Raw genomic sequence first — 12,716 nt, 5'->3', positions numbered from 1 at the left:
TTCATTGCGTCGTAATGGAATCGATGTAGATTCGTTTTAATACACTTCATTGATAACCATTGAAAATCCATTTTTACGAATTTATCTCATATAGTCACTATACCGAAAAAAAGATATTCATAAACGTATAATTTTCAATCTAACGCCCGATAGACCGTGTGCACACACACGACTCTTTCCTTCCGACATATATGTCCGTCTCTTTCTCTTCCATCGGCTCACCGCACGATATAGTATACACATAGATCGCGTTCACCTCTCCCTTTCGAATTCGTTGCGCTACTGCTGCACGCCGCGTTTATTTGAAATTCTATACCATCTAGACGCACTATAAACCACTGAATTTCCATGTTCTCTAAATGCACGGATTAGCCGAATTTTAAAGCGCCGCTAGCGCGGACGATTCCATTTTTCATTATTGTGTAATAAGATTAATCGAAGCGTACACACGAGCGCGTTGAATAATCAGTTATAAGTGCGCAATTAAAATTACGAATTGCTTCTCGTCATTGTTTTATTGCGGAGATGATTGCGAACCAATTTCTTTCACGCGTCATCGGCTTTTATCCCTTGTTGTATTCACACATTGAGCTATTCATTATATACGTATCTGTCTCTATGTGCGTGTGCGTGAGCTTTCATAATTTATTGATAAACGTATTATAACTCTTCGGCGACGCTTGTGTAGGAAACAACAAACAATACGTGCACTTATCGAGTGCAAAACTGCAGCTTTCTGTGCCATTGTCATCGCACTGCATTACGCCGCGAATGAATGAGCCGGTATGGCTTCGATTATTTATGGGAAGTGAAATCTCCATTAAACATTCTGCTCGTAAAATAGTGAGTGAGTGAAATCTTAGTCTCTATTGGAACAATATAGTGTACAGAGCCTCGTTTTTTTCTTTGTCGGTATCCAGTCTACGATTCTATTTTCAATATTATTTTTTTTTTACTGAGAGAACACGTTCAATAATAATATCGCTTCGAAGATTCTATGGGTAATATAATCCACTGGTATTGGAGAATAGTTTTCGTTTTAGTGCGAGATTGTAAAATGAAAACCTATATATACGCTGTATATAAATTACAAATTCGTCGTGAGAAATGGGGATATTATATAAAAAATTGCAATTGCGGAAAATGTATTCTGAAGTAACTTTAACAATCGTTACGTTCTCTTCTTCCACAGCTATATTAATATTTTTTATGAATCGGAAAAAATTTTCCGTCGTCAATGGAAGAAAAACGAACCGATGCATCATTTAATATGCCAATTCCCCGTTGACGCAGCCGATTAAATTGTTGCTATACCCTAGAGCGTCATAATACAGTTTACATATACCTGTACAGCTATAGTTCAAGGACAGCTGATTCAAAGCTATGAGTGCACTTCTCGAATTAAACACTTACTAACGACGTATTACGTGCTGAGCCTACAAATATAGCTTTTGTAAATAATTTCTCAACTTCATCTACTTCAATCCGAACCCTCGAATCGAAATTTTCATATCACCAAGAGAATTACGGTACAATAAGACTCTTTCTCTTTTTCTATTATATACGTCTCGTACAGCCAATGCGTTTTCCGTACTCACAATTTTATGTTATTCAGTCGCGACGTCGAACCCAATTAGCGGCCAGAGGCACGTGTGCGTATGCGCTTCGTCTCTCTTTTCTATCTGGTGTACGCAGTACGTGTTATATATAGATAGATCGTTTTATCTGCTGAAAGCAGTTCGAAGAGATTCCGAGGATGGGATTTCGGGATTATGCGGAGCTCGTGAATTTTAGTTTTGGGGTTAATCGGTTGAGAAATGAAATGTAGCAGGATATATGGTTTTTATCGGGCAGATGGTTATCGTTTGGCGTGGGATTGACGCGTTTGAGGGCATGAATTCGGAAACAAATCAATATTGCTGTTATTGATTTTTTATTTTGTTTGTGTGTATTTATGTTTACCGGGATTGAAGCATAAATTAATATTTAATTAACTTCATAAATATATGATTAAATTTTATAGCTTGATCCCCCTTGACCTGTGTTCTTTTAACGACGTACATTAAACAATACCGAAAGTGATTTATTAATCAGTTTACGATGTACCTGCACACTAAAAACTTACCTATACTTTGTTTTCATTTTGAGATAAGCAGCCGACATAAATCTCGCTTTATTACAGTTTTCCAATAAAATTCGTGCACTACAGGTATAATCTTTAGCAGCTTTCTATTATATGTATGTAATCAGTTTTAAAGAATCTTTCCGCGTTAAAAAACAAAACACCAAAAGCGCACATTCATCAAGCAAAACTATTTGCCAATACGTCACTGTACACACAAGCTGCGCAGATATCCCCGCGAAACATATCGAAACAACGCGCAAGAAATGTCGTTTGTACATTTCACTCAACGTCGAAACTCTTCCAGCTACTGAACTTTTCAATCTCTTTCCAGAAGAAGAAAGTCCAAGACAGCAACAAATTGACTTTAATTTCGCGCCGCGCCGTCATTACTTTCAACCTACATGCGACGCATCGCGTGCGCGACTCCTAAGGCGTTGAATCGAGCACTTTTTACCCGGACGAATGTTGAACAATATACGGGTGTTTGGCGAAAGGTTGAAAAAAAGTGCGAGTCAGGACGCAAAAAAGGTGTAGAGAGGCTGTCACGGTCGACGATTTTATGCGCTCTAAGCACGTGATGTTGTTGTGATGTGGTCTGGCGATTGTTTATGGTGAAGAGGAATATATTTGTCTTATATTTTTTTAGCGAAATGGGTTCTTTGTTTTAGTTGGAGTGGAAAAGTTAGCTTGTCAAGATAAAGGTGCTTATTTTATGATTGCGAGTGTAGTGATAAGATTGTGCACTTTTGTTGACTGCAACTATTAACTACGAGATGCAATTGCAGTCTTCAAGGTGTAACTTAATTTGGAATTATTTCAAAATAAAGTAAAATGGCATTGAAAAATAAAGGTTTATCCTCATTTTTTTTTTCTCAGAATTAGTAATTACTCAGGTAGTAATCTCAAGACATAAATAGATTGATTGGGCAACCAGTGGAGGCCTATCCATTCATGAACATCTATAATTAGATTTGAGGATTACGACATTAACAATAGTTCTAATGATAGTCCTGGATAATGAGGGTCTTGGTCGTCTGTGTTGTGCCAATAAATGCTATCTGCAGTATTATATTGAACGTGCAGTGGTTACGGGAAATCGTGGTTCGTTAGCACGACATTAACAACTTCTTAATAACAATTTATCCAACCTACATCGGTAACTGCATTTCCCCTAACTACGTATCAATTTCTAGTATATCAGTTATATCTCGATTTCGTTAAAAAAGTCACGTTTTTAAAAGTTTGATTTTAAAATACAGGAAAAAAATCCTACAAAAAATGTTCTCGAAAAAAAGGCAGCCGCATCACCGACCTACCCAACTAATACAGAAGAAAGGCTAAGCCGATCTGATACGTATAATGCCATTCCCACCTGTGCGTGCGGGTATCAAGTATAGGAGCCATACGGTAGTGAACAACAGTATAGTCAAGAGGGGGAATCTTTCGAAAGTCTCGTAAAATCAGAGACGGCGACGAAAAAATGACGCGCCGGGTTTAACGAACCCAAACAAGAGACTTTGTCGCGTGCGTAAACATTGTGAGAGTACACGAAAAGCCCTGGCGATGGTGTTTTGTCCCTCTTTGTCACTAGCGCTAATGGGATGTGACATTTTTTTCTCGATCGGTGATTTGTTTGAGCGATCTTTTTCGGAGGAATTTACTTTGCACGACCACTTAGAAGTAGCGTTGCGCGATCGAAAAACTAATTCCGATGCGAAGATACGCAGTTACTTGAAGTTTACAAACATGATTTCCACAAGAATGCTCATGAATATTGAGAATCCATACGCGACGTTAAAGCTGAAGATTTTAAAAGACTTGTACAAAAAAAAAACACATTGTGATACTTTTTTGCAAGTGACATGTACAAACTCACGATAGTAATAACATTAAAATATCCTTCTCGGAATAATGCATTATTATGCTGGCGCACACTCCGTAATCCAAAGTAAATATTTTCTTCTTGCATAAGTATACATTGCGTAATTCATAATAGCAGAATCGCTACATAACGAAATACGGTGTATTACTTTTTTTCGCCATTCGTGATTATTTGGCTTTTTTCTGGTCGCAACGAAGCCGCCGACCATTAATTAATTTTCGAAACTGACTTTTCACCCAGTCATGGCGAGCTCTAATTAATAATTTAACTTTCGCTTTTTAAAAACATCCTTCTATTCTATAAGTAACCAATTTAAAAATACCCGATAATAATATTCACGAAAACCAAAAATTATGCTCTTGAACAAAATCAATGCACAAGCAAGAGATATACGTATCCCAACACACAAAAGAGCACACAGCATAATGCCTTTTCAAGTCTCTCCAGCACACATTTTAAAATGCAGCCGCGTGCACACATACATCCAGCTGTTTGCTCGGCAAGCCGGAAAGACGAATTAAAAAACGGCGCGCATTATTCGAGCGACAATGCGAGAGCGTTCTAACGGTGCTAAGTACGCTTACGTAACGACGAAAAATCAGCTGCTGTGTCTATACACGGACTCGCGATCGTTTTTTCGACAAATCGTTAAACTTTCGCGACGCTCCCATGTTTGCACCGAATCGTAAATAATTAGTATTTTCCATCGTGAAAGGTGCGAAAAAATCGCGTAAGTTAAATTTGAAAAATAAAAGGATTAGACGAAGCTTTGCGTCACCGACTATCGCAAGACAACTTTCTTTTCTTCGCTTCTGGCATCGGCGCGACTAGTCGAGCCGCAATGAAATGCGGCGGCTGTTCATTATCGCTCATTACGTAAAATCGGGAGTAACCTCAAAGCGACCGAGCCAAGATCACCTAACTTGAAACTTCCGAGAGGGAGAGAGAGACACGGGCTTCGCACTTTTGTACGTTCGCGCGCGATGCGTCTCGTGTTCGCTGCGGCTAAAAAATTCGGGGATTGAATAATTGAGTCGTTAGTAGTGTGTGTGCTAAATTCAAGCCTAGATTGGGTTTTTTTGTTGTTCGAATAGTTGGCTTTGTCACCGGTATAGTAATATACTTCTTATAAATAAACTCGTAAATATCAAGACTTTTAAAACGTGCAAAGGACTATAAACCCCCAAATATAAACAAAACAATAAAATTCAAAGGCTTCAAACAAGTTTCTCTAATCTGGCCTAAAAGAACGCTTGCTTTATCGTCCAAGAGCTTCAATTTCTTCTATCCACCACACCAAAGATCAAAAAGCTATAAAATTGAATTATATGCCATAATAAAAGCAAAAAAAGCTTCCTAACCCAATGATCTACAAAGCTCAGGCACTTTAACCCTGATCCACATCCCAAAACCCCATCGCTCGCTGCGCGCGCGCACGTGCCTCCAAAATTAAACTCTCCTGCGCGTTATCTGCCTCTAGTACCTAATATACCTAGTCGCACATCGCATCTATATAGGTATTTATACTCATCGCGGAGGGCAAAATGGAGCACAGAGAGAGAGAGAGAGAGAGAGAGAGAGAGAGAGAGAGAGAGAGAGAAAGAGCGCGAGAGTTTCTCAACGAGAGAATCGGGTCAGGGCCTCGGGATATCGCGAGAACGTCCGCTGCTGCTGCCGCGAGCCCTATATTTCCATCACCGGCCGCGAGAGAGAGAGAGAGAGAGAGAGAGAGAGAGAGAGACAGAGAGAGAGAGAGAGAGAGAGAGACAGAGAGAGATGAGTTTACGACTCCGAGTAGTTTTTCAGCTGGTGATCTTTGATCACCGCTCGCGAAGAGGATTTGTCGAGCTGTGTTTGCACGTGTGCGCCGATTTGCATAATATGCTTTTTTGTGTTCCGTCTGAACTTTTGCGCGTCGGGTCTTTCAATATTGATGTGCATTACGAGAGGTGTGTTTAGTTTTCGCGTGTAAGAGGGAAAATTCTTTGTTTTGCAAAAGATTCATCGAAAGTGATTTACGGTCGCGCAGTGAGAAACGATGGGCATTTCATATTTCTCTCCTTGTATTATAAACGTGCGACAATGAACTCTCTTGGGCAAGCAAATTTACGTTCGACGCGTGTTTTTATACAATAGCGGCTTTATCGTTTAAATATGCAAATCTGAGTAGTCTGGATTCCAGAGGCTAAAAAATAACACTTTTACTTTTGAAAACAAGTCTCACTCAAGTTTCTCAAGTTTTACGTAAGCCGGAGACTTTTAATTCATTCAAATACTTGGAAAAGCTGATTGAATATGAATTTTCAATCGCGACGAAGAACATAATATAAGTTCACACTCGGCTTTTAACTTGTTGGATTCTAATCAAGCGATTCACTTTTTCAGGTCTTTGACTCGTCCCCCGTCTTGATAACATGTGCATCTCGTGATTCGTACAACAGCCCACGCACGCACGAGATGGATAAAGCGAGCGATTACGATTTCTTTCGAGTTAACGCGAAGACCGCAATTTCACCGAATGAAACTTTTACGAGCTATCATCGAGTTATGTATAGACATGAGAAATGCAATAATAACGTCACCGGCTTCCTACATTGATAAATGTCATTAGCTTATCACGTCCAATGCGAGAGGGTAATTTCCCACAATAAGTGTCTTGAACTTGATGCGCATTATACACACACACACACACACGCGCGCGCGTGTGACGGCGGATCTCATAACAATGCAAACAGATACGTATGTATTATATGTGTATATAGAAGAGACGTGGGCTGTGTTCTTTGATTCATTTGTAACTGACACGAGGGAATTTGTTTCTGATGCTCGAAGATTGATGCACTTAGTTTGCTTTATCGGCGATTGGATTGCGACTGTGTAACTACTGCTTTTTCCTTTCGTAACACGTGTAAAATGCAAGGAAATTGATTTTTTCCCTTATTTTATAGAATATACAATGTGTCATGCGCTTGTAAATTTATAAATAAAATAATCAATTGATTACTAATCAATAAACAGCTGACTTTGACGTTACAACAAATTCAGACACGTGGGATCGATATATCCATACAACCAATTGTTGATTATCGATGATTCAGTCGCTCGCCACCATCGAACAACGTTTCTACGTTCATTAAAAAAATCCATTAAAAACGCAAACCAGTTTTCTTAATGCAAATATCCCAATCAATAAAGTGCTGCAATATACAAAATCTCCGAACAAACTTTTAATTCCAAAACGTTCCGGAACGTCACACAAAAACCACCAAAAGCTTCTCCTCCCGAACAAAGGTACTGAACCAAAATTCCCTGCAGCACAAAGAGACTCGCGTCGCTTCTCCCCTCGCTTTGCCGCACCACGAAAACCCTGCGGAAGAGCAAAAAAAAAACCGGGACACTGCGCTCGGTCCGATGATATATATAAGACGTAGTAGAAAGGTGTCAACAGCGCAAATCGTTAGCGGTACTCCGAAAATCCGTATAAAACCAGTTTCTCGAGACTCGTTATAACAATCGGTCGCTTTACGTTGCAACCGCGTGCATAACTTTTCATTTACAACGTTTTGTTGCTATGCAATGGCTGTGTTTCGTTGCGACTTAACGAACGTCAAAGTTATAATTGGTATGAGGTAGAATAATACGCAGAAAGTTGAGGAGAAGAAAGGTTATGAAAAAATAATTCACAGACAGGTGAATCGATAAGTCTGACAATGCTACGCTCGACTCGCCAAAAATTCGCTGTCGATACCTATATATCTATACAACCTGACAACACCTACTCCCGAACCTAACCCACCCGACGACAGCAGCACTATTATAACCTGCGCCCGAACGAAAAAAATTCACGTAATCGCATATAAGCAGCTTCGCGAGTCGCAGTTGCTCATCGCACATACACACAAGGCAACGCACACTGTACACAAAAACAGAGTATAGCAATATATACTCACTGCTCGCTGTTGCGCAGCGCGTTTCCGCGATATATACGTCTCTCCTCTTCAGCTCGACTCAATGAACACGTCGATCAATCAACGACGACAACGCTGTAGACACTCGCGAAGACACGGGAGGGATAAAACCGAACTCAATTCTCAGAAGCTACTGCAACAACAACAACAACAACACGCACTGCGGAGGACGTCCGGGGAAAAGAAGAACGTCGAGGAGCTATACGACAACAAACACCTCGCGACGCTGCTGCAGCGACTCCGCGGGGCGAAACTCGCGTTTCTATCGAGCTCTGCTGTGAAGCTGCTGCTGCTGCTACTCTCCTTCTCCCTCGCTCTGGCCCGTGTGTACATACAGGGAGCTTTCCGCGCAGCGCCGTTGAGACGGACTTGTATATATGTATTTTCGCAGCACACGCACTTTTCCGCGCAGCAGCAGACGACGCTCTAGCAGACGACGTCGTCGTCGTTGTTGCGTTTCCGCGTTCCGCGACGACGGGAAGAACTAGGAGGATGACGTCGAGGATGATAAGAGAACGACGACGAGGGGAGGGAGAGAATACAGCGCGAGGTGAGAAAGAGACGTGTAAAAAAGGGAAAGGAGCGCGACGAGCAGCGCTTCGCTCGGCGTCCAGCACTGAACTGGCGCTCGACGCTCTCCTTTGTTTGCTAGTAAACACGAAACAGCTGAGCGGCCAGTCGCGCGCGCGCGCGAGTGGGGACGACTCGACGACGACGAGAGTGGCGCTGCAGTGCAGCGGCTGCTGCTGCGCATGCAGTTCATAGGGGAGAGGAGAAGAGAAGGACGCGAACGGGTATGTCTGTGTCTATGCAGAAGAGTGTACTTGTAAGTAGTGTGTGCTGGTGTGGGTGAGCGAGTTGCTGCTGCTGCTGCTGATCGACCGAGGAATCAAGAGAGAGAGAGAGAGAGAGAGAGAGAGAGAGAGAGAGAGGGTGGACGACGGGAGATGTTGTGGCGCTTTTCCACGCGAGACGAAATTCATCTTTATTTTTCGACGTGAATCTTGTAAGTTGTTCGTTTTTAGGCACGACCGCAACACGGAAGTGCCTATAGTTTCGTACGCGAAAAATGTGAGATGCGATATCTCACAAAATTTTCGATCGATCGGGCTGACATTTTAGGAGAAGTCTCCTCTCACATAAACTGAAAAACTATTTTTTTTTATCCCGATCCTCTACGTCGTTTTAAAATGCGGGCACAATTTGTTCGATTTTTACGTGTTTTTGAATAAAAATTTTGTTGTGATGCGATTATCTCTGAAAGACTTTAGTCAATCGGGCTCAAATTTTTTTGAGAACTCTCATAATAGTATGCTGACGGTCCTATTTTGGGCCTGATTCCTAACATATATACAAAATGCGGCCACCTTGGGGCTGTAACTTTAAATCCAAGCATTTTAAAAACAAAGTTAAATGGAAAAGTTGTAGATCTTTGAAAAATACAACTTTTTTCTATTGACATCAAATCATGAAAATACTTATAACTTGAGTTAACAGCCCAAAATCGTTTTTTTACAGCAAAAAATCAATTATTTACCAGAAAACTTTGCGGCTTTACGTTTTTCATTAAAAATGTAAAAGTTATAGATATTTTCAAAACACAACTTTTTACCGTAACAAACATTATTTAAAAACATATCTTCAGAAACAACAACTCTAGAAACAATTTTCTCTAGGCTACGCTAATTAATAAAAATCTTCTGTCTTAAAGTAATAATATCCCTTTTAAGAACAAAATTTCAGTATATACGCGTGGGCGTGTCTATTATGCAAATGCGTAGCATTTACATTACGGGGGATGCCAGTTATTTTTTTTTTAATTGTCCAATTCAATAATATGATTTAATGGGTACCTCCCTAGCAAAGTAAACATTGTCTTTCTTTACCAAAGTATGTTGGTCTTGCGAGCCTCTCCACGTGAAAAAACAAAAGAAAGCAACCATCGTACCGACTGCTGAAATCCAGACAGATGTCCATCAGCTAAATTTTTCGCAAGTGTATAACCGTCATCATACCATCAGAGAACGGGATGATAAACGAGCGCGTGTGGGAGCGCGAGGAAGATATAAACAAATTGAACTATACGTACATACGTTCTCCTATAATACCTCTCACGTGATGCAGTTCTTTATCTCGTTTTATCGCTCGCTCGATCTTTGTCCGATGCTCTTGAGGTGTTTTTCCCTTTTTAATCATTCGCCTTCCTTGTTCCGCCTCTCTCTCTCTCTCTCTCTCTCTCTCTCTCTCTCTCTCTCTCTCTCTCTCTCTCTCTCTCTCTCTCTCTCTCTCTCTCTCTGGCTTCTCAACCGAGAAGATCGCTTTGAATGCGTATAAAAGACGTTTTATCATATCGCGTAATACCGCGCGCCTTTATTATTTTCTCTTCGTTTATTTCTCCATTACGTCGCGTTATATCAAGCTGCTACTTGTTTCACTCTCGTCGATAAGAAAGTTTATTAATAAATACAGCCTCGATCGAACACGTGTCAATATTTTTACGCTCTTCTTTGGAATCGATCGACTCGAATTAGCTAATTTTTTCGAAAACTTTCCCACCGCTGGGTAAAAAACTTTCTCGAAACTTCAAACCGCCCATAAAAATTTAAGAAAACAGGATTAATCATAGGCGACCCGATTTCGCCATAACTCTCGCACGTGGAAATATTTAGCCTAACCCTTGCACACGTTGTTTTAGTGTACAGTAAAAGTATATGCACGAGATAGTCGCGAGTCTAGCTGGCCGTCGCATTATCGCGCATTAAGCACACGAGAGAGGAAGCCTGAGCTATAAGCTGTGTACGTGTGGAGGTGTATAGCTATATAAGAGAAGACGCGCGCCTGCATAATATTCGCGATGTAGGTTTATCGACCGAGTAGAGCTGATGCAGCTCGGGCGAGAGAACTGTGTGTCGGGAGCGATTATCCTGTGGAAGTCGAGGAAGAATTTTTATTAAATTTCGGAGGTGGAGGCGCTGTACTTGATGTTGCACTTTGTTATTGCTCGTGCGGAGAGAGGATATTAGTTGTGAAACTTGTGCATAAGTTATACGGGACTTGCACGAGGAATGAAGAAGTTTTGAGGAGTTAATTCACTATTTTGTAAAACTTAAACTAGTTTTGTTGTCGCTGTAAACTATGAATTATTTTTGCTGTATCGATTTTCGAAACATTAAAATTTCTAGCGATTCTCGTGGCTCTCTCGCATTATATCCATGTCGGAATGTTGCAATGATGCCTAAGACGGTGAATAGGCAAAGGTGATGGGAAATAGGCTCGAAGTTGTCGAAGCAAGTGCATTATGTTCGCCGAAGGCGTGAAATGCGCATTTTCACTTGGCTTAATTCAATGTACTACTCGAGAGACGCTGATTTAAATACAATCGCGAGGCTTTTAACGGGATATTAATATTAAATTATGATCATGCGATAAAAGTCTGCTCCTTTATGTGCAATAAATCCGCATATATTGATCCACTGAAGCCCGCGTAGCAGTATGTCGTTGAATTTTATTTCTACGTTTTTATATACGGAAAAACTATTTGTTGCACGCGTACAGGAAATCAGATGGTTGTAAAATATGTGAAAAATTCAAACACGAATGGCTTCGGCTTCTGGAATTTTACCCTTTTTATCGAGCGGCATCTCACTCGGTTCCTCCACTGCGCTAAACCTGATGAACTATCCCGATAAGATCCTCATGCTCGAAGCATAAATTACTGTCGTGTTTGCATGAAAAACGACCTTTCTACTCTGTCCGCGCAGTTTCGTTACCTCTCGACGCGAAGACAATATAGCTATCGCGACGTTCGTCGTTGAAAACAAAACTCGTTTAATTAACCAAACAACTTTGATTATACCTGTACAGTATACCTTGAAATGAACTTCCGAATGGCCAGTAAAGTCGTTGGATTCACTAATCAAACAAGGCGCAAACGACGAAACTCCATTTATCCAAACATCTCGATCACCGTGTATACAGCGTACTAACGAAAACGGCGTCAAGGGCGCACTTCCGAGATCGTCTCGCACGTACACACACGCGCGAACGGGGGAAGTACGTTCAAGGGAGAGGAAGGTCGACCTGTCGATTTACTCTCCTCCGTAAACGATACAGACTCTCCTTCGACTTTTTCTTTTTCTCTTTTATACCGAACCTGATTAGACGCCGGTTTCTTTCTGACAGACGCGCGTGCTAAGGTTACCGTACTGAGATTCACTTTTTGTGCACGCAAATTCGCGTTGCTACATATGTATAAAGATTGTGAGTGTACTTACAGAATCAGAGGTCTTCGGTGAGCGATTCGATTGACGGATGTTTTTTCGAGGTTGGAAATTCAGAATATCGGGTGAGAGATCGGTTGGATTCGTGGAATGTGGAAGGTTTGGTGGTTGAAAGACACTGAGAATTTGGCATAACCTAAAGGTTCGGGTGTTACGAAATTTTGAAGGTCCGAAATGAGGTGTGGAAATTGGAAGCACGTGAATTTTGTCGATGCCTTCGCTGTTTGCTTGTTTTCGGACTCTTGGATGAATCGATTTTTCAAAATAAACCTGATCGAATGCAAACTTGTCGATCGATGGTACATATACAAGAGTTAACAAACTGATTTTTCATTTAAATTAATGAATGAGTAAATAAAATATTCATGTATCATAAAAATGAAATTTAGAATTGCTTCTAAAATTAAATAATAAGGGCTAACTAAAAGGACGACACAAACACACAAGGATGTTAATGACTT

The 12,716-nt window shown here is 40.8% G+C and overlaps 1 protein-coding gene across 3 annotated transcripts in view; it reads right to left on the bottom strand.

Moving 5' to 3' along the window:
* Window positions 1-12,475, bottom strand: part of LOC100118478 (tubulin-specific chaperone cofactor E-like protein) — a 32,564-nt gene extending 20,089 nt beyond the window's left edge. For 2 of the 3 annotated variants that reach the window (XR_004227433.2, XM_031928731.2), the window contains exon 1: window positions 12,250-12,475. The gene's annotated coding sequence lies outside the window, so the exon portion shown is untranslated. Of the gene's footprint in view, window positions 1-7,957; window positions 8,687-12,249 lie in introns of those variants that run through there. The other variant, XM_031928733.2, reaches the window with a different exon arrangement.
* Window positions 12,476-12,716: the final 241 nt, after the last annotated feature.

The sequence above is a fragment of the Nasonia vitripennis genome, chromosome 4 (genome assembly GCF_009193385.2).
Source record: "Nasonia vitripennis strain AsymCx chromosome 4, Nvit_psr_1.1, whole genome shotgun sequence".
NCBI lineage: Eukaryota > Metazoa > Arthropoda > Insecta > Hymenoptera > Pteromalidae > Nasonia > Nasonia vitripennis.
Note: the sequence above shows the minus strand (reverse complement) of the source record. Positions and strands in the feature narration are given on the sequence as shown.